This window comes from Gorilla gorilla, chromosome 7 (genome assembly GCF_029281585.2).
Source record: "Gorilla gorilla gorilla isolate KB3781 chromosome 7, NHGRI_mGorGor1-v2.1_pri, whole genome shotgun sequence".
NCBI classification, from domain to species: domain Eukaryota; kingdom Metazoa; phylum Chordata; class Mammalia; order Primates; family Hominidae; genus Gorilla; species Gorilla gorilla.
This window is the reverse complement of record NC_073231.2, coordinates 56,134,757-56,160,969: the sequence shown is the minus strand read 5'-3', so window position 1 is coordinate 56,160,969 and position 26,213 is coordinate 56,134,757. Positions and strand designations below refer to the sequence as shown.

Sequence of the window (26,213 nt, the reverse complement as noted above, 5' to 3'; positions counted from 1 at the left end):
CAAATATTAGGTTAGATGGTATGGAGGTCTCCATTTGTATTCCTGCCCTAAGCTCTGAAAAGATAGCAACAGACCTGATCGTGAAAACTAAAAAGAGACACTTCGATGGAGAATTATGAAAAAGTTCATTATGATCATTCAGTTTGATACAAACTACGTAGTGATCACATTAATTGAATAAATAGAAATATAGAAATAATAGAAAGTATAAATCACTCACAGAGATATAAACTCAAGAAATCCAAAGGTTTTCACCTCTCTGAGCATCTCTCCAAACCTTTTTATCAAAAACATTAAGAAATTAGACATAGCTGAAAATAAGTGCTGAAAATATACATGAAAATAAGTGCTGTGAATTTGGCTATACGTCTTTCATTGTGCATTAGATACTGTGTTGAAATCTCTTCATATTCAATTTCAGAGGTAAAAATATGGGTCATTAGCTCAAGCCAAGAAATGTAGAATATCCAGTCTCCATTTCACCCATTTTTAATTTTCAAAATCATATGGATTCTAAAAATTCTATTTCATACAGAAAAGGTGACTATTTCTTTCAGTTCAACATCTCCATTATCCTTTACGGAAAAAGTAACTTTGCCACTACAGACTTTTTAATTTTTTTAATTGACATATACCATGTATGTTTTTATCATGTACAACATGATGTTTCAATGTATATATACATTATGGAATAGTTAAATATAGCTAATTAACAAATGTATTGCCTCAAATATTTATTATCTTGTGATGAGAACACTTATCCTTTCTTTTCACATTTTTGAAGAATACAGTCATTGACTATAGTCACCTTGCTGTACAATAGAGCTCTTGAATTTATTCCTCCTAACTGTAATTACGTATCCTTTGACCAACACATCCCCCCTCTCCCCCTTTTCCCTAACCACCAAGCCTCTGGTAACCACCTCCTACTAGAGATTTTTGACTCAGAAGCCTTTTTTAAAAGGGAGTAAAGGGTAACTGCATTTAAAGGTGAATTTGTTTAATAATCACCGCTGTTCATCCTAAATTTTGGGTTACATCACACACACAAAAAAATACTGCAAAATGTTTCTCCAAGTTCTAGGCAGATAAAAGTCATCAATCAATCTCAATATATGAAATTCAAGTAAATAAATGGCAAATGATGGCAATATGGCTGAGCTTTTGCCAAAATATGCTCAAGAGAAAACAAAAGGGAAATAATAGATGTTTCAGCATTGCATTGAGAGGAATTTTTAAAAATCACCTATTTGCAACCCAGTCCTTGACATTCACTCACCATCTATCTCCTCACCTAGAATAAATGTTTTATTATTGCAGATGCCTACATGTAGAATAGTCTTGACACTTGGTAGGAGCTCAGTGGTAGACATATGTTAAATAAATAAATGAATCAATATATCAGTTAATCAATGAGCCAATAGATTTTATTTCTTAAATTCACTTGCTAGTTCTCACTTATCATATTTTTATTTATTTTAGGCTATGAGCACATTAATTAATGCTTCTTACAGCTGCCAAATTTTCTCCCTTAATTCTTGTTTTGGTGTTTCCTTTCCATTTTTTCCCACGTAAAGCACTTTCATATATAAAATTTCAGAGAGCTTAAAAAAGTGAAATGTCAATCCAGATAACATAGTCACGGCCACCACCACATTTGTCCTTTTTAAATAAAGCTAGTATAATTCAATATACCATATTTTATTAATAGTATCTTAAATAATTTTTTTCTTTTTAAATTTTATTTTATTTTAGATTCAGTGGTATATATGCAGGTTTGTTACATGGATGTATTGCATAATGGTAGGTTTTGAGCTTCTAGTCCAATAGTCTATCATCCAAGTAATGACCACTGTATGCATATGTAACTTTTTAACCCTTACCTCCAAGAAATCTTTATTTTACTTTCTTTTCATTGTTCTATATGATACAAACTAGATCGTGATCACATTAATTAAATAAAATAATATAAAACAACAATTGAAAAAATAAATAACTCACAATGATACCATCTCAAGAAATTCAAATGTTTTCACCTCTCTGGGTACCTCTGCAACCCTTTTATCACAAAGATAAACCTCTTGTTTTACTTAGTAGGCCAAATCTGCCCCAAGTTTCATGTTGGAAGAGCAAATCACAATTTTCAAATGCTTCTAACAGCACAACATATTCATGTATCTAGAAGGGGACTGTGTAACATCTAGCTTTACTTTTTAATTGCTCTTCTTCTGAGTGGGAGTGCTGTGCTGTTTGCCAAGAACTGAGAATGAAGAGGAAAAAAGCAAGAGCCTCCTTGAGAAAGAACAGAGGAGAAAGCTATCTAAAAGGGAAATCAAAACTAAGAATTGCAGATAAAAAGAAAAAGACGTGTGAAGTTAATAGTGTTCCATTACTATGAGTTGAAGTTTAAAAAACAGTGAATACTTCAGACTTCTGTAAACAAATGCAAAGCAGTATCCTATCCTTGCAGATCCAAAATATGAGGTAAGTAATTAACCTTCAGATTGTCAGAACTGATACTCAGTCATCATCACTGTGTCTCTAGTGGTATTAACCCCAAAGGAAAACGTAATTCTTGTTGCTGTCACTCTCATTTGTGGCCCGAAATCAAAGAGAAAAAGTTCTTTTCTGCTTCTTTTTCAATACAGAATGCTGCCTATGAATTTTATTTGTGCAGAATAATAAACTAGCTGAAATGTCTTCTGAATGATATCATTTCAGAGTCCAGATTTAGGTATCACATTATCACATATTGAAATTCAATTCATACATGTTACTGATCAATTGAGACACTGTCCAAATTCCTGTGGTTGGTTGACACACATTCAGAGTAACTATTGTGGGATTCTTAGGAATACCAAACTGATAGTTGCCCTCCAGTATATTGAAGTTATGAGTTTTTAAACATCATTTCTCACCATATGCATTTCTCAGTTTCACACAATAAAAAAATCATAACTGCTCAAATTATCTATATAAACTTGTTCTCCACCCTTGATATAGAGAGAGTTGAATAAACAAAATCTCTTTACTTACTTGGAATAAACCCATCAGTTGTCTGGGCAAAAAATTATAAGACACTTCTGTTGTTTTCTTAATATACACAAAAACTATAAAATGAGTATTTTCCTCTACAAACTTCATGAATTTTCTTGGTACTCATTTTCTTCATTTTAAATAACATTTTGATATGATTGTGATCCTTCTGTCTATATGCATAGAAATACGCTGCTATTAGTTACATGAAGATTAGTGCAATCCTAATGGCTTTGTCTTACCCATTAATACATTCATAGTGATTAAGCTAAAATAAATCAGCACGAAAAAGCCTTACCTTTTAGGGCAAATATGTCTACCTCACAGAATCAATAATGTATTATTAGTGTGTCTAACACACTTTCTACCTAAATACTGGTTCTGTTACCACTTTTCAAAAAGAGCATATAAAAGGTCTGTTTGTTCACTTTTCACTAAAATATTTGTCTCGTATTGGTTCTTTTATTAAGTTACATTCCCGTCTTAAGATACCTCAGACACAATGACCCCACCAAAAGATGTAGAACCACAATAGAAAGTGAATATTTAGTAACAAATGCATCATGAAAAAAATTTTTAAAGATTTTAGATAACAGGCAGCATTTTGAAAATTTTATTTCTTCTTTGGAAGATAACAAGAGCCACATATTTGATTCAAAAAATGATTTGAGGGTAAGAAAAGGCTTGTTTTATCTTGCCTGAGTAATAGATTTTTTTCTTTTGCTGAATTCTCTGCGTGAATAACAAGAGTGGCAGCCATTTTCTCCCAGCTCAACATCAAAACCCCTTTCATCTGCTGTCTAAACGCAAACAAAGCAAACCTTCCACCAGGCCTTTCTTTCCAGATAAATTAAAACTCTCATGTCCTGGGGCCTAAATCAAGCCTACAGGCCTTCCCTAGATAAATCCGCTCTCAACCTGAAATCTTCTTGCCACACGTGCTCCTTGTAAGATAATTTTGCAGTAGCTAATCAATAATGCAACAGTAAATTGCATTTAAATAAACATTAGCAGCCCCTCTTAATGAATAAAACCTCATCTGCAATTTGTCAAAGTCAGAAATATTGGACTCTTTTGATATTCATTAGAATATTGGAAATTGGAGCTTTGACAGGTTTTATGTACGTTGCAATTACCATCCTGTGGGGGGTGGGGGGATACTAAAAAAAGGCTTACTTTTATACATCCCGGACGGAATATAGTGGAACATACAGCAGGTTTCTAGACTGGAATTCATATGTCTGCTACCACCCTGGTTAAAAATATATTGAGATAATCCTGCTTTCCATTGCAAATTATGAGGCAACCAAGTTGTATGTACCTCATTTGAATTTTCTGACTTTAGAAGAAAAAAATGTAGAAATCTTTATTCTGAAATGAGGAGGAAGAGGAAAACTACTCTTGATTTGATATCGCGTATATGATTATTTTTATATTTCACTGAAGAAAGTCATTATTGCTAAGAAATTCTGAATTATAGAAATTAAGAATAATCATTGGCTTTCAGACCTAATATTTTAAATTTATAAAAATCCTTTCTAATAATGTATATTTTAATATAGATTATGAATGTTATGTCAGGCTTAATAAGTATAATTCACTGACACTCTCTTCTGTTATCCTACAGAATGCTCACTTAAGAAAAGAGAATGACTATTATTTAAAAAGTGCTTTAAACAGAACTGAACAGTGCTAAGACATATGTTTGAGCTATACTGTGGGAGACAGAACATAAAGTTACATCCATTTCTTGTCATATTTTCAGGTATTCGGTAATACTAAAAAAATTTGATATTATTTTCTATATCCTAAATGAATTATATTTTAGAGGTCCAGACTAGAACACTCACAATCAAAATTAACATCATTTTAAAACTATGAAAATAAATAAAATGCCTTCTATTTTAGAAAAATTCCAAAGCAATTAGCATGGGAACAAAATGGAATAATACTATAACATAAGTATTTGCTTGAAGAAGGAAACTGTTATTTGGAAATATCATTAGAAACAATGACATTCTAAATTTATATATTCTTTATATAATGTCATCAGAGTAAAAAAGAAAAGGGAATTATCATATTACAGATGGAAAAGTTGAGTGTCAAAGGACAACCAATCAGTCAGGGTTACACCCAAGCGCTAGTCTTCAAAGTAAACAATCAGGTCCTATGCCATTTCCCCAGTTCTCATAACAAGTAAACGTTTGAACAAATGACCAAAATAGGCTGACAAAGACAAATTAAGGCTGAGAATGCAAAACTGAGTCAGCATGGTCGTTTTGACCCCATACAAAACAGCTTTCGAAACATTCACACTTTCATACAGCTAATTATTGGTAAGGACAACTCTAAATGATATGTTCAAAAGGACTTAATTTAAACATGAGAAAATGGTTAGTGTTATAATTTGTTAACCTTTCTATCAGCCTCAACTAATAGTGACAGGTATTCCAATGTACCTGCAGAGACCCCAGTGGCGTTCGATATGTCAAGCATCACGAGGCATGCCTATTGCAAGCAACAGGCATCACAGAAACATCTGCTAATGTTTACCTCACTCAACGTTTAAAAGTAAATGAAGATGCAGAACCCAGAAAACCTTACAATGGGAAATGGTTATAAGCCAGTCAAAAGTATGGGACTTATTCCAATTAGCTGTGCCCTTCTTATCTTCTAGAAAAGAAAAATGGATGGAACAATACTTACCACATCATAAAAATTTGAAGCTCCATTCAAGACTACATTAAAATAACTTAGAAAAGCACTGTAACCTTAAGGGACAAAGTAGTTATTAGAAATACCCTGGTCCTTGACTATTGAGAATGAAAATGACCTAAAAGATGTGTGCTTCTATTAAAAATTTAGAAACTCAATATTATTTTCAAAAACCCACACGTTTTAAATGTTAGAGCTAAAACTCTAAAACTCTTAGGAGGAAACATTGAAGCAAATCTTAGTGAACTTGAGTAAGACAATGGTTTCTTAGATAAAACAACAAAAGCACAAGCCAAAAAAGAAAAAAATAAGTTTGACCTTATCAAATTAAAAACTTTTGCATGTCGAAGACCTATCATCAAGGAAATTAAAATATAAACTATAAAATAGAAGAAAATATTACAAATCACAATAAGTAAAGAACACAACTCAACAGAAAAGAAAAAGAAAAAAAACAGTTAAAACATGGGTAAAAGATTTAAGTGGACTTTTGAATGGAGAGAAGATACACAAATGGCCAATAAGCACATAAAAGGATCCTCAACATCATTTGTCATCAGAAAAATCCACAACAAAAATCACAATGCAATACCCCTTCACATCACTAGTTTGAGTCCAATCAAACATAAGAGTAATAACAAGTGTTGGTAAGAATGTAGAGAAACTGGAACCCTCAGAAACTGCTGATGGGAATGTAGATGCTGTGGACTTTTTGACAATTCCTCAAAAAGTTCAACATGGAGTTATCGTATGACCCAGAAATTCTACTCCTAGGTATACACCCAAGATAAATGCAAACATATTTCCACACAAAAATTTGTGCACAAATGTTCATAGCAGCGTTATTCAGAATAGCTAAAAAGTGGAAACAACCCAAATGTCTATCAATTGATGAATGTGTAAACAAAATGTAGTATATTTATATTATAAAATATTATTCAACAATAAAAAGAAGTACTGATACATGCTACAACATAGATGAACCCTGAATACATTATACTAAAGTAAATAAATCCAGACACACACACACACACACACACACACACACACAGAAAAAAACACATATTGTATGATTCCATTTATATGAAACATCCAGAATAGGCAAATCCATACAAACAGAAAGTAGATCAGTGGTTTACAGGGGCAGGATGGAAAGGGAAACAGGAATGATTCTAATGGGTATTGAGTTTCTTTTGGGGGTGATGAAAATATTCTAAAGTTAGATCACTGTAAGGGTTGAGCAACTCTGTGAATATTATGAAAACCACCAAATTGTAGATTTGCAAAGGGTAAATTTTATGGCATGTGAATGATATCCAATAAAGCTATGATTAAACACACACACACACACACACACACACACACACACACACACACACACACAGAGGAGGTGGGGGAGGGGCTAAATTCAAGTTATTTCTTAATTCAGAATTTGCTTAGATGCTCAGCTTTTCCATTCATCAACTGGGTCATTCTGGGGATGGGGTCTTTTATTACTAATGAACCTAGAGCCCCTACGATCTGGCCAATTATAAGTGTTCAAGATACAGGAACATTGCAGTTAAAAGTATGGACTCAGCAACTAAACTGAATGAAACCCTGACTGAAGCACCTAGAAGCTGTCTGTCCTTGGCCAGGTTATTAATCATTCGGTGCTAAAGTGTTCTCATCTGTAAGACGGAGGTAATAAGAAGTATCTGCCTCATGGGAGTTGTCATGAGTTCTAACTGAGTTAATATAAGTAAAGTGCTGGGAGCACTTGAGATGTTTAAGGCTTCAGTATCTGAATGTCAAAGGGGTAATAGTTTCTCAAAATTCTTCAATTGTCCCAGCACTATAAATTTGAAATAATAACTATTAGATCACAATGTTTAGACTCAGCCATGAAGATTTTTAAGTAGAGACATTAGAAAGTCATATTTACTGCAATATAGAAATGTAAACAAGTGATATTTATGTTAAGATATAAGTCATTGACAAAGTCTGGCCTATCTGTGGATGGCATGCTCATATGGAAAATAGTGAGGGGGCCCCTGTGCAAGGATAGGAGAAAGTTTGATTCAGGCATGAAAAATTAATTTGAATTGAAACAATTATTTTGTAATTATGTGTTTAAAATGCTAGAATTTCCTTAAAGTAGCAATTTACCCTTCGATGCTAACAGCCTAGCTCATTGTGGGTGTTTGATTAAAAAGTCTCCTAAATGTTAAAAAGTAATGCACAAGTAATTTTTCAAAATCATTTAACTTGTTTGGTTTAATTTTTCAGTCCCAAATAAAGCTTGTCTCAATATTTGGGCAAGACCATTTTGATAATTTACTTATAAACAACGAGATATTCTCATATACTATACATACTAATGATATAAATCAGAATAAAACACTTATTTTGCTATGCCCCCTAATAAGGAAAAAAAGTGTAGGAAGGGAAGAAGAAAGGTTGATGAAGGTCACATGGCTTGTAAGTGGCTAGGTCAGGACTCAAAACCGTCCTCTGTTAAATCGCAGACCCAATATCTCTCTGTTGCACCAAGGATCCCACACTTTTTCAACAAAAGAAACTACTTACAACAAAACTATGATGGTATCATGGATCACACATCACATGACAGTAATTTTTCTTTTTGTATCTGCTGAGATAAAACAAAGACAAAACGCTGTATAAGCTTCGTAGCACTATTAAATTATATTTTATTAATTACATCCACTTCTACATATATTTGAAAAATATATTAATAATAACATGCTCAATTAATCGTACAGAGTAGGCTACTATGGCTGTAGCCCATTCAAAACTCTCTTCATAATTCTCTGGTGATTTTCACCATCTATCTTCCATATCAAAGAACTGATATTCAAGTCACTGTTTGAGTTTTGATCGGCTTTATTTCAAAGACTGTAAGCAGATACACTTAAAATAGGCCAAGCAGAAAGGTAACTTGGGATACTGTTTTTAACCACAAAATATGAAATCTTAATGCACCAGTAGGTGATTTAAGAGTTAATAGGCTAAAAAATCAAGAAGAAATAAGAGAATTAGAATATCCTCACTTTTCAGCCCTTAATGAATTAAGGAATCTAGGCAATGTTCATCAACTACCACTAATGGCACAAATAGTCAGATATGTGTGTGTCCTGATAAAGCAGTGTTAATCCAGTCAACCAGTAACAAAAAAATCCTAAATTTGAAAAAAAAAAAAAAAGAGTTCATAGGGCCAGCTAAGCTAGTTGGGATATGTCCAAAATGAAGCCATTGTAGAGCGTATGCCCTGGGATTTGGGTTAACTACCTTTACTTGTGGCCCCCAGATGACTCCCAGCCTAGAGGATACCTAAGACTTGACTATGAAAAGTTCAATAGAGAAGGAAAGAAACAACAACTAAGCATTCAGCATAGCGGGTGAATCATATACCTTCTATGATATGAGTTTGGCATGGCTACTTTGTTTTTACAGTTGAGGAAACAGCCTTGGTGGATTTCAGTAGCTTTCCCTCAATGACACAATTCATAAAATGCAAAACCAGGATTCTAACCAATCCAGCTACACTTGACTCTAAATCCCATGATCTTTCTGCTATCCCATGCCACTCTTGAACAAATCCATTTATAAGAGAACACACAAAGTAACTTTCAAAGCCCACCCACAGATCTCCAAAATCGAAGCCAACTCGAAATTACAGTTGGATAACTTCAATAAAGGTATGTAACTAATTCTTCCTAGAGCAAGGAAAAAAATTCCCCAAGGATTGTCAAGGCTAGATTACGGAACGTGACTGAGAGTTAAAGATTTGGCCTCCTGTACTGAGTTCAGTAATTGAATGTCTTGGATGAACTCACTTAACTTTTGGGTACTGCAGTTTTCCCAGCTATGAAATGAGAATTGCCAAATGAAAATTTTGGACCTTCAAACCTTCACTAGGTAATACAAGAAAGCTTTGCCATATGAAATCCCATGAATTTCTATAAGAACTGTAAAGATAAATATAAGACACCAAAAAACACATTAATATGACCTAAATATCTTGTAAGGGGAGCATTTTAAAATGTAACTTAAAGTTAAGGACTTTCTGTTTTAGGGTGTTATAATTAATTTCTCATTTAGACTAAGCTGCTTTGTTCCTATAATCCAAATTTAAATAAAGACATATTTTATATAGTTCAATTACCAAGAAGAAAGTAAACATTTTAACCAACAAGAGTATATGCTTATCTCTCTTTGACCAATAAAATCATTGTTTCTGAAAATATTCATATCACATGTAGTGATATAAATTTTGAAGTTTAAAATCTATAATAGAAGCAACTTTAAACATAGGTACAACGAGTAATGGTAAGTAGTATTCAATTCCTGATGGACACAGCACTTTATAATATTGGTTTCTGTAGAAATCAAATCAATAATAAATAATCTCAGAGCTAACAAAAGGGCTGCTAATGTGTAGGTAGTCCCAGAAGAGCAGTATGCAGCTACCCTTAGTATAGAGCAGTGTGTATACACACAGTATATATATATATACACACATATATATACAGTGTGTATATATACACATATATATACAGTGTGTATATATATATATATATATACAGTGTGTATATATATATATATATATATACACCTTTAGTAAATTAACTAAATTTAGTAAAGTAAATTTAGTAAATTAACTTTATTATCCTTCCAAGCCCTTTTATGGGAAGAGGAGAGCTTTTGTTTCATCTTGTTTTTCTCACGTATATATTCGCCAATTCCTTTTGTCTAGAAATTGCTAGATCTAGTAAATTTAGTTGTACTTGGGACTAGCTACTAACAAATTCACATTGCTACTAGGTGACAAGATAAATGGATTGCCAGGGGAAACGTTCCACTCCCAAATAAAATTTTTTCGTACACTATCAGTATATTTCTTGTAAAACAGTATTACGCACAATAATGGGAATTTATTGAGATGCAGATAATTTTCCAGACATGCAGTGTTTCCAAGGACACTGGGTATTCACATAACTATCAGTTTATTTTAATCTCCCAAACATCTTGGTGAATCCACCTAAATCCCACTTAAAGTACATAATATTTCTTCTTGCCCAAGTTTCCTTACTCCAGATGTTATCTCTTTTGAGAGGAAGCAGGCATTTGGTGAACAGAGTTCTTAAAAGAGAGCAAAGCAGTCTCTTTGGGGATTCTCATTGGAGCCTCCAGGGAACAACTGGGGAGACTACGGCCATGAAACAGACCGGGACAGCTGGCAGGCTCTCTTTTCTCTTTTGCTGATTTTTTTTCTTTCCATGCAGGGTGACATTCCCCACCCCCACATCTTCCTTTCCTCAGAAATCTTTTTAATCCTCCCTTACAATACCTGCCTCTTTGGAGGGACAGAACTTTTCTACCCTACCATCAATACCTACAGGAGCCAGGGATTCTGCTTCCACCTGTTTAAAAAAAAAAAAAAAAAAAAAAAAAAAAAAAACCCTAAACACTTTGAGGTTTGTGCACCCAAATTGCCATGGACTATCCTGACAATTCTGATAGCCTTCCTATACCTCCTGTGGGTTGTTCCCAAACTGTGCCTTTCTCCATTTCACCTGTCCTTAACATTTCCAGATGGATAAATATGGAATTTAGAATTTGATCTCTTATTTTTTAAAAAGAGATCAGACACTTTTCTTGGAAAATATTTTCAATTCAATAATTAATTTAAAAAAGGGAGTCAATTTATGAAGATTCAGTTGAAAATAATTATTTTTTTCCATTTTCTAACACAAACTTTTTGAATACATTATTTTGTGAGTCATTCTTATTTTTGATGAGTTACAGTCATATTTCATTATCGGTTTGCTAGTGAATCACTTACTAACTGGACTTTTTTAAATAAATTGGCACGGTTAAATATATCTTTGTAATAGAAGGCATTCTCCTTTAGGGTTAGGGCTGCTTATTTATTTATGCAGGGTCTCTTGGTGCAGATGGGACATATCCTTGTCTTGCATAGTAATGATGAAAAAACAAAAACAAAATCAACCAGCACAGAGATTGATGGCCGTTCTTTCTTTAATCAAGACTAGGCTAAGCTTATCATAGCTTTAAATTTTTGAATAATAAACAAATATTATAAATACAATCAATAAATAATATTGGGAGTATAAGAAAAATTACAATGAGAGAGAATATTCAGTAAGAATAGCTCAACCTTTTTACCAAATTATTTCACTCTGCTGGACCTCAGTTTACTCATATGAGAAACAGGTGGTCGAATGAAATAATTTCTAAAGTCCATTTCTGATTAGGAGATGTTCTTAGGAGATGGGTCTCATCCTAAGCATCAGAAATTATTCCTTTTGTTATTTGACCTTGACTCAATATGAATAAGGAATTTTGTCTCTAAATGTAATGAAAATAAAGTCTGAAATGGTGTTTCCTAACACTTGAATAATAATATACTAAAATCTTAAAGACACTGGCAATTTAGGTGAGTTCAAATATTAGTAAGTTTGTAGCTCTAAGGAAGCTTCTGTATAATATTTCCAAGAGGAAATTAGGGTGAGGGATTCACTGGTTTCTCCTGACTATTAAGAAAACGGGGGGCCGGGCGCGGTGGCTCACGCCTGTAATCCCAACACTTTGGGAGGCCGAGGTGAGCGGATCACGAGGTCAGGAGATCGAGACCATCCTGGCTAACACAGTCTCTACTAAAACACGTCTCTACTAAAAATACAAAAAAAAATTAGCTGGGCATGGTGGCAGGCGCCTGTAGTCCCAGCTAATCGGGAGGCTGAGGCAGAAGAATTGCGTGAACCTAGGAGGCGGAGCTTGCAGTGAGCCAAGATCGCGCCACTGCACTCCAGCCTGGGCGACAGAGTGAGACTCCGTCTCGAAAGAAAAAAAAAAAGAAAATAAGTCTACATTCATCTCTAGTAGTGGAGTCTCACACCTATGCGAGTTATAGATTTACAGGTCTGCATTGCAATGTCTTACACAGGACCTTTCACATTCTATTAGGATGGATGTCTTTGGAATTAGGCTGTTAGAACAAAGATATGTTTTCTCATTTATTCATTGCTTTAAAAAATAAAGAAAAAAGAGAAGAAAAGGAAGAAAGAAAAAACTTCTGGAGGCTATAGAGGTGTAGAAATTATTTCAAATTAGATAATCCTTTTTATCTTTAATAATAGTTTCTCCTTGAGCCATAAGCTTTGGTGTATCTAGGATGTCCTGAGGTTACCAGGATAAAAAATTTCCTCTAAGCCAATTAGAACTCCCAATCCTGATTAACTGAAAGAAGTCAGATACTAACAACCTTCTTTATCTAGTTCTACAAACACCTTAAGATTAACTAATAAGCCAAAATTGACAAATGGGATCTAATTAAACTAAAGAGCTTCTGCACAGCAAAAGAAACTACCATCAGGGTAAACAGGCAAACTACAGAATGGGAGAAAATTTTTGCAATCTTCTGACAAAGGGCTAATATCCAGAATCTACAAAGAACTCAAACAAATTTACAAGAAAAAAACAAACAACCCCATCAAAAAGTGGGCGAAGGACATGAACAGACACTTCTCAAAAGAAGACATTTATGCAGCCAACAGACACATGAAAAAATGTTCATCATCACTGGCCATCAGAGAAATGCAAATCAAAAGCACAAGGAGATACCATCTCACACCAGTTAGAATGGCGATCATTAAAAAGTCAGGAAACAACAGGTGCTGGAGAGGATGTGGAGAAATAGGAACACTTTTACACTGTTGATGGGACTGTAAACTAGTTCAACCATTGTGGAAGTCAGTGTGGTGATTCCTCAAGGATCTAGAACTAGAAATACCATTTGACCCAGCCATCCCATTACTGGATATATACCCAAAGGATTATAAATCATGCTGCTATAAAGACATATGCACACATACTTTTATTGCAGCACTATTCACAATAGCAAAGACTTGGAACCAACCCAAATGTCCATCAGTGATAGACTGGATTAAGAAAATGTGGCACACATACACCATGGAATACTATGCAGCCATAAAAAAGGATGAGTTCATTTCCTTTGTAGGGACATGGATGAAGCTGGAAACCATCATTCTCAGCAAACTATTGCAAGGACAAAAAAACAAACACTGCATGTTCTCACTCATAGGTGGGAATTGAACAATGAGAATACTTGGACACAGTAAGGGGAACATCACACACTGGGGCCTGTCTTGGGGTGGGAGGAGGGGGGAGGAATAGCATTAGGAGAAATACCTAATGTAAATGACAAGTTAATGGGTGCAGCACACCAACATGGCACGTGTATACATATGTAACAAACCTGCACATTGTGCACATGTACCCTAGAACTTAAAGTATAACAATATAAAAAAATTAACTAATAAATATATTCACTTTTATAGAATGGTGAATTTACTTATTTTGTTAAGTAAATTTTATGACTTATTTTATTAAGTAATTATTACTTATTTTGTTAAGCATATGTATTAAAATTCCTATGATAAAAAAACTTCAAAAAGAGGTTTTTATTAAAGAGAAATGAAAATGCAAAGTGTCTGAAAAAGTTTCTTCATTCTAAGATTTGACGTGTTTGTTCTTAATAAATGAAAAATATTCTTTTGCGAGCTCTAAATGTTTCTTAAATTATCTGTGAATATAGATACTATGATAAACTTGCATAATTTTGTATAGGTGTCAAAAACAGTATATTTCATACAGTAAACAACATAAATGTTAAGTTAATAATATGGTTAATAACAAAGCTACAGGACAGGTTTGCCTGCATTCCTTAGCCTTACATAGGAAGGTCTTGCTAAATTATTAACCCAATGTCATCAGTTACTTCACCTACTGCTTCCTTTTTAAAAATATATCTGTCTTGCCGTCTGCATCACAGTTTCTCAGAGGATAAGCCAGCTGTGATTGGGCACTAGAAATTCTGTTAGTATCAGCACCTACCTAGGACCAGAGAAATTATCAGCAAAGGAAAAGAAGAAAAGCTTAAAATACACCAACTGAACTTTTTAAAATAAGACAGCCGTACCCTTTCTGTGAATCAACGAAGAAGAATGTGAATGGTATTACGGATGACCTGTGTAGGCCAATAAGCAAAAACAAGATGATGAAATTCCCTCCCCATCTCTGCTATTGCAATGATGTCACATCAAAGGAAAAGAATCTCATCAACTCTCCTGCAGTCTCAGGGTTTATGACGTCAGCAGAGAGGGCAAGTAATTTATAGCATTGTGTTTACTCTGGAGCCATTTGATATGTATTAATACATGCAGCAGCAGCTGTCTCTTTTACAAGAGAAGTGTGCTCACATGAGCTCTCTCACCCAAACTGAGAACATAAGCACACTCTAATAGCAAAAGAGGCAGCTGCTGTTGCATGAATTAATACATTATAAGTTAGTCTCTCATTTGTTATTCTTTTTTAAATTTTACTCTATTTTAAAAATAAAAATACTTAAGATTTTAAAAGAAATAACTTCTACAGAGAGCTCATATTATGATTAGATACGATGAAGTAAATTACGTCAGTTTTATTATATTTTTTACAGAACAATTCATTTGCATATCAAAATAAAAAATTTAAGTATTTATTATTTTCAGAACTGAGGCATCTGGTGTCTTTGAAATGCTCAAAGCAGTGAAAGAGAATAAAAGGGTTTCCTATTTTAAGTTTTGACACAAGGCTGAGAATGGATTTGTTTAATAACTTATATATAATTCCAGAAATAGAAATTAGCATTAGTATTCTATTCACTCCATTTACCTTGTAAACATAAAAATGTTTTGCAAAAAGAAATGTTAAAAATGGTTTTTAATCCACCCATTGAGTTGCAAATAGTTACATTTGATATCCGTCCTTGGAAATATTTTAAGAATCTAAGTAAGTAATTAAGGAATTCCTGACTAGATATAGCAGGATAACAATATAACAGTCATTCAAACTGCAGGTGCAAAAGAGGAAGAATTGTTGTTTTATTAGCTATCCTTAAATTAATATATAGCTCAGGTACATCTACATACAGATATATGCTGGCATATATGTAGATATGGCTAATATATACATCTATTTAGCTATTTAAGATAAATAGATATAAATGCAATGAAATCCCAAAATTTCTAATTAATTGAAGTACTTCAGATAATACAAATCTTTGTTTTGTTTGGGGTTGTTTTAGTTTAGTTTATTGTCTGTTCATGTGTTGTTTTAATAAACAGGTTTTTAGAAAGCCAAAAGAGAAATTTCTTTTGAGACAAATGAAGAGTTGGTTCCATTCCCTTGATTCCTTTCAATTTCATTTTATAATTTCCTGTTCTCCTCAGTGCTAAGGTTACATTTCCATTTTGTAAATATTGTACTGTGTAAATCTTATACTTCTAATTTTATGCATTATTTTATCATTGTAAAATATCTGCAAATTAGTTTTCTGTTTATCTAGGACGCTTAAGTATTTAATATCTTTTTTTCATGTTATGCTAGTTCTGTTAACAATATGGCTCATTATTTAATTCAGAAAGAATTTAAAAGGTGTGAGGTTTGTAACTGAAAGTGCTATAGTAATTTGCATTGACCTAATTAGTTCATTTACATGTTGACCTTTAAAACCAGTGAAGTTTTGTAAACCCATCTTGTGGCTCCAACTATTTTATAAAAGAGACATGGGAGAGGGGACTAAAAAACAAGGTAAGATTGATAAAGAAATATTGATGGTAAACTAAGGGAAAACAAAATTAAAACTGTGTACACCATCTCAATGAATTATGTAAAACAACCTTAGAAGATTGTTTATGTATTTTCTTATCAATTTTTAGAACAGCAGTCAACTGACTGCACCTTTCTAGTTGCTTATTTTTAAGAAGTAACAGAAAAATAAGTATGTAAACCTCTGCATTGTAGTTGAATTTCATGTCTCTAATATTACATTTAAATTTCTGGAATTATAAATAAGCACTCTGAATCCACTATACTATCATAGATTCCGGAATGCATTACACAAAATCAAAATCTTAAAGAGAATTTAAGTATGCATACCTTTTTTTAAAAAGTAGTGCAAGCTTGTATCATTTGAAGAACACAATACCAATTTTGCAGTCGATCTAGCTGAAAAGTTATATGGACAGATCAGTTTGAACAAATTCCCATGTCTGAAGTACCAGGAGTAGTTATATTAGGCCACCCCTCAAAATGCATGCCCCTTTACTCATTCCTTGTCTACTAATCATTCATTTAAATGCCATATTTATCATCTCTAATTCAAGCCTCCTGCTCTTGTTGCCCACTCTTTTACTGGAGGTCCCATCCCAAGAAATCTCCCATACACCTCCAACCACGAGCTTCTTACCAAATGTCCTTGTTCTAGCTCTCCCAGTTTTTGGGGTTCCAAGTGGACTCTCGACCTTGCTCCCCTCACGGTCCTCTCACGTAAGATCTGCCTTTCTCCTGCTCCCCATATTGTAAAGGATTTGAAAGGTGAGGGGTAGCATGGGAAATGATAGTCAGAATTTTTCTTGTTGCCTCCAGCCAAAGGACTTTCTATTAGTCCATTCTCATGCTGCTATGAAGAAATACCCGAGATTGAGTAATTTATAAAGAAAAGAGGTTGCCTGAGGAGCCAAGATGGCCGAATAGGAGCAGCTCCGGTCTACAGTTCCCAGCGTGAGCAACGCAGAAGACGGGTGATTTCTGCATTTCCATCTGAGGTACCGGGTTCATCTCACTAGGGAGTGCCAGACAGTGGGTGCAGGTCAGTGGGTGCGCGCACCGTGCGCGAGCCGAAGCAGGGCGAGGCATTACCTCACTCGGGAAGCGCAAGGGTCAGGGAGTTCCCTTTCCTAGTCAAAGAAAGGGGTAACAGACGGCACCTGGAAAATCGGGTCACTCCCACCCGAATACTGCGCTTTTCCGAGGGGCTTAAACCACGTCGCACCACGAGATTATGTCCTGCACCTGGCTCGGAGGGTCCTACGCCCACGGAGTCTCGCTGATTGCTAGCACAGCAGTCTGAGATCAAACTGCAAGGCAGCAGTAAGGCTGGGGGAGGGGCGCCCGCCATTGCCCAGGCTTGATTAGGTAAACAAAGCAGCCAGGAAGCTCGAACTGGGTGGAGCCCACCACAGCTCAAGGAGGCCTGCCTGCCTCTGTAGGCTCCACCTCTGGGGGCAGGGCACAGACAAACAAAAAGACAGCAGTAACCTCTGCAGACTTAAATGTCCCTGTCTGACAGCTTTGAAGAGAGCAGTGGTTCTCCCAGCACGCAGCTGGAGATCTGAGAACGGGCAGACTGCCTCCTCAAGTGGGTCCCTGACCCCTGATGCCCGAGCAACCTAACTGGGAGGCACCCCCCAGCAGGGGCACACTGACACCTCACACGGCAGGGTATTCCAACAGACCTGCAGCTGAGGGTCCTGTCTGTTAGAAGGAAAACTAACAAATAGAAAGGACATCCACACCAAAAACCCATCTGTACATCACCATCATCAAAGACCAAAAGTAGATAAAACCACAAAGATGGGGAAAAAGCAGAGCAGAAAAACTGGAAACTCTAAAAAGCAGAGCGCCTCTCCTCCTCCAAAGGAACACAGTTCCTCAGCAGCAACGGAACAAAGCTGGATGGAGAATGATTTTGACGAGTTGAGAGAAGAAGGCTTCAGATGATCAAATTACTCTGAGCTATGGGAGGACATTCAAACCAAAGGCAAAGAAGTTGAAAACTTTGAAAAAAATTTAGAAGAATGTATAACTAGAATAACCAATACAGAGAAGTGCTTAAAGGAGCTGATGGAGCTGAAAACCAAGGCTCGAGAACTACGTGAAGAATGCAGAAGCCTCAGGAGCCGATGTGATCAACTGGAAGAAAGGGTATCAGCAATGGAAGATGAAATGAATGAAATGAAGCGAGAAGGGAAGTTTAGAGAAAAAACAATAAAAAGAAATGAGCAAAGCCTCCAAGAAATATGGGACTATGTGAAAAGACCAAATCTACGTCTGATTGGTGTACCTGAAAGTGATGGGGAGAATGGAACCAAGTTGGAAAACACTCTGCAGGATATTATCCAGGAGAACTTCCCCAATCTAGCAAGGCAGGCCAACGTTCAGATTCAGGAAATACAGAGAACGCCACAGAGACACTCCTCGAGAAGAGCAACTCCAAGACACATAATAGTCAGATTCACCAAAGTTGAAATGAAGGAAAAAATGTTAAGGGCAGCCAGAGAGAAAGGTCGGGTTACCCTCAAAGGGAAGCCCATCGGACTAACAGCGGATCTCTCGGCAGAAACCCTACAAGCCAGAAGAGAGTGGGGGCCAATATTCAACATTCTTAAAGAAAAGAATTTTCAACCCACAATTTCATATCCAGCCAAACTAAGCTTCATAAGTGAAGGGGAAATAAAATCCTTTACAGACAAGCAAATGCTGAGAGATTTTGTCACCACCAGGCCTGCCCTAAAAGAGCTCCTGAAGGAAGCGCTAAATATGGAAAGGAACAACTGGTACCAGCCGCTGCAAAATCATGCCAAAATGTAAAGACCATCGAGACTAGGAAGAAACTGCATCAACTAACGAGCAAAATAACCAGCTAACATCATAATGACAGGACCAAATTCACACATAACAATATTAACTTTAAATGTAAATGGACTAAATGCTCCAATTAAAAGACACAGACTGGCAAATTGGATAAAGAGTCAAGACTCATCAGTGTGCTGTATTCAGGAAACCCATCTCACGTGCAGAGACACACATAGGCTCAAAATAAAAGGATGGAGGAAGATCTACCAAGCAAATGGAAAACAAAAGAAGGCAGGGGTTGCAATCCTAGTCTCTGATAACACAGACTTTAAACCAACAAAGATCAAAAGAGACAAAGAAGGCCATTACATAATGGTAAAGGGATCAATTCAACAAGAAGAACTAACTATCCTAAATATATATGCACCCAATACAGGAGCACCAAGATTCATAAAGCAAGTACTCAGTGACCTACAAAGAGACTTAGACTCCCACACATTAATAATGGGAGACTTTAACACCCCACTGTCAACATTAGACAGATCAACGAGACAGAAAGTCAACAAGGATACCCAGGATTTGAACTCAGCTCTGCACCAAGCGGACCTAATAGACATCTACAGAACTCTCCACCCCAAGTCAACAGAATATACATTTTTTTCAGCACCACTCCACACCTATTCCAAAATTGACCACATACTTCGAAGTAAAGCTCTCCTCAGCAAATGTAAAAGAACAGAAATTATAACAAACTATCTCTCAGACCACAGTGCAATCAAACTAGAACTCAGGATTAAGAAACTCACTCAAAACCGCTCAACTACGTGGAAACTGAACAACCTGCTCCTGAATGACTACTGGGTACATAACGAAATGAAGGCAGAAATAAAGATGTTCTTTGAAACCAACGATAACAAAGACACAACATACCAGAATCTCTGGGACGCATTCAAAGCAGTGTGTAGAGGGAAATTTATAGCACTAAATGCCCACAAGAGAAAGCAGGAAAGATCCAAAATTGACACCATAACTTCACAATTAAAAGAACTAGAGAAGCAAGAGCAAACACATTCAAAAGCTAGCAGAAGGCAAGAAATAACTAAAATCAGAGCAGAACTGAAGGAAATAGAGACACAAAAAACCCTTCAAAAAATCAATGAATCCAGGAGGTGGTTTTTTGAAAAGATCAACAAAATTGATAGACCGCTAGCAAGACTAATAAAGAAAAAAAGAGAGAAGAATCAAATAGACACAATAAAAAATGATAAAGGGGATATCACCACCGATCCCACAGAAATACAAACTACCATTAGAGAATACTACAAACACCTCTACGCAAATAAACTAGAAAATCTAGAAGAAATGGATACATTCCTCGACACATACACTCTCCCAAGACTTAACCAGGAAGAAGTTGAATCTCTGAATAGACCAATAACAGGATCCAAAATTGTGGCAATAATCAATAGCTTACCAACAAAAAAGAGTCCAGGACCAGATGGATTCACAGCCAAATTCTACCATAGGTACAAGCAGGAACTGGTACCATTCCTTCTGAAACTATTCCAATCAACAGAAAAAGAGGGAATCCTCCCTAACTCATTTTATGAGGCCAGCATCATTCTGATACCAAACCCAGGCAGAGACACAACCAAAAAAGAGAATTTTAGACCAATATCCTTGATGAACATTGATGCAAAAATCCTCAATAAAATACTGGCAAACCGAATCCAGCAGCACATCAAAAAGCTTATCCACCACGATCAAGTGGGCTTCATCCCTGGGATGCAAGGCTGGTTCAATATACGCAAATCAATAAATGTAATCCAGCATATAAACAGAGCCAAAGACAAAAACCACATGATTATCTCAATAGACGCAGAAAAAGCCTTTGAGAAAATTCAACAACACTTCATGCTAAAAAGTCTCAATAAATTAGGTATTGATGGGACGTATTTCAAAATAATAAGAGCTATCTATGACAAACCCACAGCCAATATCATACTGAATGGGCAAAAACTGGAAGCATTCCCTTTGAAAACTGGCACAAGACAGGGATGCCCTCTGTCACCACTCCTATTCAACATAGTGTTGGAAGTTCTGGCCAGGGCAATCAGGCAGGAGAAGGAAATAAAGGGTATTAGGAAAAGAGGAAGTCAAATTGTCCCTGTTTGCAGACGAAATGATTGTATATCTAGAAAACCCCATTGTCTCAGCCCAAAATCTCCTTAAGCTGATAAGCAACTTCAGCAAAGTCTCAGGATGCAAAATCAATGTACAAAAATCACAAGCATTCTTATACACCAACAACAGACAAACAGAGAGCCAAATCATGAGTGAACTCCCATTCACAATTGCTACAAAGAGAATAAAATACCTAGGAATCCAACTTACAAGGGATGTGAAGGACCTCTTCAAGGAGAACTACAAACCACTGCTCAAGGAAATAAAAGAGGATACAAACAAATGGAAGAACGTTCCATGCTCATGGGTAGGAAGAATCAATATCGTGAAAATGGCCATACTGCCCAAGGTAATTTACAGATTCAATGCCATCCCCATCAAGCTACCAATGCCTTTCTTCACAGAACTGGAAAAAACTACTTTAAAGTTCATATGGAACCAAAAAAGAGCCTGCATCACCAAGTCAATCCTAAGCCAAAAGAACAAAGCTGGAGGCATCACACTACCTGACTTCAAACTATACTAGAAGGCTACAGTAACCAAAACAGCATGGTACTGTACCAAAACAGAGATATAGATCAATGGAACAGAACAGAGCCCTCAGAAATAACGCCGCATATCTACAACTATCTGATCTTTGACAAACCTGACAAGAACAAGAAATGGGGAAAGGATTCCCTATTTAATAAATGGTGCTGGGAAAACTGGCTAGCCATATGTAGAAAGCTGAAACTGGATCCCTTCCTTACACCTTACACAAAAATCAATTCAAGATGGATTAAAGACTTAAATGTTAGACCTAACACCATAAAAACCCTAGAAGAAAACCTAGGCATTACCATTCAGGACATAGGCATGGGCAAGGACTTCATGTCTAAAACACCAAAAGCAATGGCAACAAAAGCCAAAATTGACAAATGGGATCTAATTAAACTAAAGAGCTTCTGCACAGCAAAAGAAACTACCATCAGAGTGAACAGGCAACCTACAGAATGGGAGAAAATTTTCGCAACCTACTCATCTGACAAAGGGCTAATATCCAGAATCTACAATGAACTCAAACAAATTTACAAGAAAAAAACAAACAACCCCATCAAAAAGTGGGTGAAGGACATGAACAGACACTTCTCAAAAGAAGACATTTATGCAGCCAAAAAACACATGAAAAAATGCTCACCATCACTGGCCATCAGAGAAATGCAAATCAAAAGCACAGTGAGATACCATCTCACACCAGTTAGAATGGCAATCATTAAAAAGTCAGGAAACAACAGGTGCTGGAGAGGATGTGGAGAAATAGGAACACTTTTACACTGTTGGTGGGACTGTAAACTAGTTCAACCATTGTGGAAGTCAGTGTGGCGATTCCTCAGGGATCCAGAACTGGAAATACCATTTGACCCAGCCATCCCATTACTGGGTATATACCCAAAGGACTATAAATCATGCTGCTATAAAGACACATGCACGCATACATTTATTGCAGCATTATTCACGATAGCAAAGACTTGGAACCAACCCAAATGTCCAGCAATGATAGACTGGATTAAGAAAATGTGGCACATATACAGCATGGAATACTATGCAGCCATAAAAAATGATGAGTTCATGTCCTTTGTAGGGACATGGATGAAATTGGAAATCATCATTCTCAGTAAACTATCGCAAGAACAAAATACCAAACACCGCATATTCTCACTCATAGGTGGGAATTGAACAATGAGATCACGTGGACACAAGAAGGGGACTATCACACTCTGGGGACTGTTGTGGGGTGGGGGGAGGGGGGAGGGATAGCATTGGGAGATATACCTAATGCTAGATGACCAGTTAGTGGGTGCAGCGCACCAGCATGTCACATATATACATATGTAACTAACCTGCACAATGTGCACATGTACCCTAAAACTTAAAGTATAATAATAAAAAATAAATAAATAAATAAAAAGAAAAGAGGTTTAATTGACTCACAGTTCCGCATGGCTGGGGAGGCCTTGGCAAACTTACAATCATGTGATAAGGAATCTCCTTACAGGGCAGCAGGAGAGAGAATGAGTGCCCAGCGAAAGGGGAAGTCCCTTATAAAATCATCAGATCTTGTGAGAACTGACTCACTGTCACGAGAACAGCATGGGGGAAACCACCTCCATGATTTAGTTATCTCCCTCTGGTCCTGCCCTTGACACTGTGGGGATTGTTACATTTCGAGGTGAGATTTGGGTGGGGACACAGAGCCAAATCGTACCACATTGGCTCCTTCATTTAAAAAAAAAAAAAAAAGTCTCCTTGCTGATCACATGTCTGTGAATATGACACTCTATTCCTCCTTATCACTATCATATGCTGTCATCCTAGTCACTTTTCAGAGTTCATTGAAGGCTTTAACAATTAGCTCAGTCTTTCTTTTCAGCTATCTCTCTGGGCAATTTAAGAGTCTATGTAGATTATCCCAAAACCTAAGTTGGATTTTTGACTTTCTCAATTTCAATGTCTTTTGCCTTACTCTGTTTCAGCCACTTACTTCCATGGCTTTATCCTGGTATACATCAACACCTGGAACTGCTTTTGTCTGAAATCTTAAGTTCTGGTATACAACCACATGATCCACAATCCCTCCAGCTCTTCAAGCTCTTGGTGAACTGTCCATTCCTTTGGTTTCAACTATAAAATAGGCTTAATTTCTTCCTTCAGTTCTGCTACCTTGGGACATTTTAACCTGAATGCCCCACAAGTACTTCAAATTTGGCAGGACTGCAGTGAAATTCTATGTGACGTAGGAGTTCAAAGAATGAATTCTGTCCAGGAGATAGTTCGTCCTTTTGATGTTGACATTTCTATTAATAGTAGAACATTCTATCAGTTATAAAACTTTATGTACATATTTGATTCATTCCTTCTTCTTTTGAAATGCCTCTTGAACCTGTCCTTATTTTTTCAATGCCATTGTCTTTACCACGATTTCTAAATGTCACCATTGACCTGGAAGGTAACTACTGGAATAAACCTCTTAAACGTTCTCACTATCTAGGATTATGATTTCCACGGTATTCAACAAATATATTTATGATAAATTTATGTATGCATTAATACCTTACTAGAACTAACAAATGAGACATCTGAGAGTAAAACTGCAATCATATCATTCAAAAACATTGTTATTTTCATTTTCTAAGGGACAAATATGATCTTAGTCGCATATTTTTCACTGGACTAGAACATTTTTTTCCAGATTCCTTTCCTAATACTCTTTTATACATAGCTCGTTTCCATTCAAAGTCTGCCCTAAGTCAGTGGTTCTCAAAGTGTGGTTTCCAGAACAACATTAGCATCACTTAGGAAACTTGTTAGAAATAAAATTTCTGGAAGCCCATCCAGACCTTCTGACTCAGAAATGCTGGATGTGTTTTAACAAGCCCACCAAGTGATTTCAATGCATGCCAAGATTTGTGATTATGTTTTCAGCATCACATACATGTTAGTGTCATTCTTACCACTTATAATATACCATCTACTTCTCCTTTTTATAAAAATCATAGTCTATTTCAAAGCTCAAATCAAGTAGTCTCTCTGAAAACATCCTTGCTTTTCTTGTAACTTTTAATTACTAATTCTGCTTACTAGTCTTTTCCCTGAACTCTCCTTTCTCTTTCTGGATAAAGAGTTAATGGCACTAATAATATACTATCAGTAAGTTTACTAACTGTTACTTATTTCCCTCTCAGTCTTCCAACAACCCACTGTAATTTTGATTCAGCACCACTATCTTATTGAAATGGTTTCTCTAAGGTCACCAGTGATTATTCAATTTCACCAAATCCTATGGACACCATTTTTGAACACCTGACTTCTATGAAGCATTGTGCATTATTGACTATACCCTTCTTTGTAAAACTCTTTGCTCCCTTGACTTCTATACCAACTGCCTCTCCTGGCTTCCTCCTACTTCAATAGCTACTCCTTTATATTCGTTCACAAAATCTTCTCCATTTTTCTCTGAAATGTGTCTGCTCCCAAGGAACTCATTCTTAGTCTTCTACCTTTATCACTCAGTGTACTCACTCACTTGAACATTCTTAGTTTAAAGACCATTCAAGACTCCCAATTCTGTATCTCCAACTTAGCACTCTTAGATACCTCATATGGACATTTAACCTAACAATCTACTGGATCTCTCTATCTTTATGCCCCACCTACAGGCATCTTAAATTTAATATATCAAATTCATAGTTGTCTCCCCTCCTATATTCCAGAAATCTTAGATTTATCATAAGCTCTTCCCTTTAACTCACCACTTCTCTCCATTTGAAACATCTTTTAAGCCCAAGAAATGAAAAATGTGTATCTCTATTATCAGTCGCCTTTTCCCAATAATCCAACTTCTATTGTCAGATTCCAGGCTTCAGTTGTTCATCTCCTAAAGGTTCTCTTCTTTTTTTTTATCACGGGCTGACATCTATGTCCTCCTCCCCATAGTCTTTCTTTCAATAATGTAATTTTCCAAAGTGATTTTTAAGAATTACAAATCTGATCATGATGCTTCCTTTCTTAAAACCCATTAGGGGCTTCCAACATCACTCAGGATAGTAATGCCTTGGTTAATCACCTTAGATTCAAAATGGACTCTCTGCCACTGATTTTTCTAGCTCATAATCTGAAAATTTTTGCAAAGATGACATACTTTTTCAAATCTCCACTTGTCTCTTTGTCCTGTTGTTTGTCTAACCAACCCATACTCACTTAAGAAGACCTCCTGCTGTCCTTCCATTGCTGTATTT

General features: G+C 36.0%; 1 long non-coding RNA gene across 2 annotated transcripts in view; it reads right to left on the bottom strand.

The window, feature by feature from the left end:
• The window catches only part of LOC134759023 (uncharacterized), a 478,714-nt gene that overhangs the window by 327,039 nt on the left and 125,462 nt on the right, over window positions 1–26,213 (bottom strand). The window contains exon 2 of one of the 2 annotated variants that reach the window (XR_010134870.1): window positions 8,320–8,383. The exons of the other annotated variant lie outside the window; for it this stretch is intronic. This is a non-coding gene — a long non-coding RNA (uncharacterized lncRNA). The remainder of the gene's footprint in view (window positions 1–8,319; window positions 8,384–26,213) is intronic. 2 annotated transcript variants of the gene reach the window in all.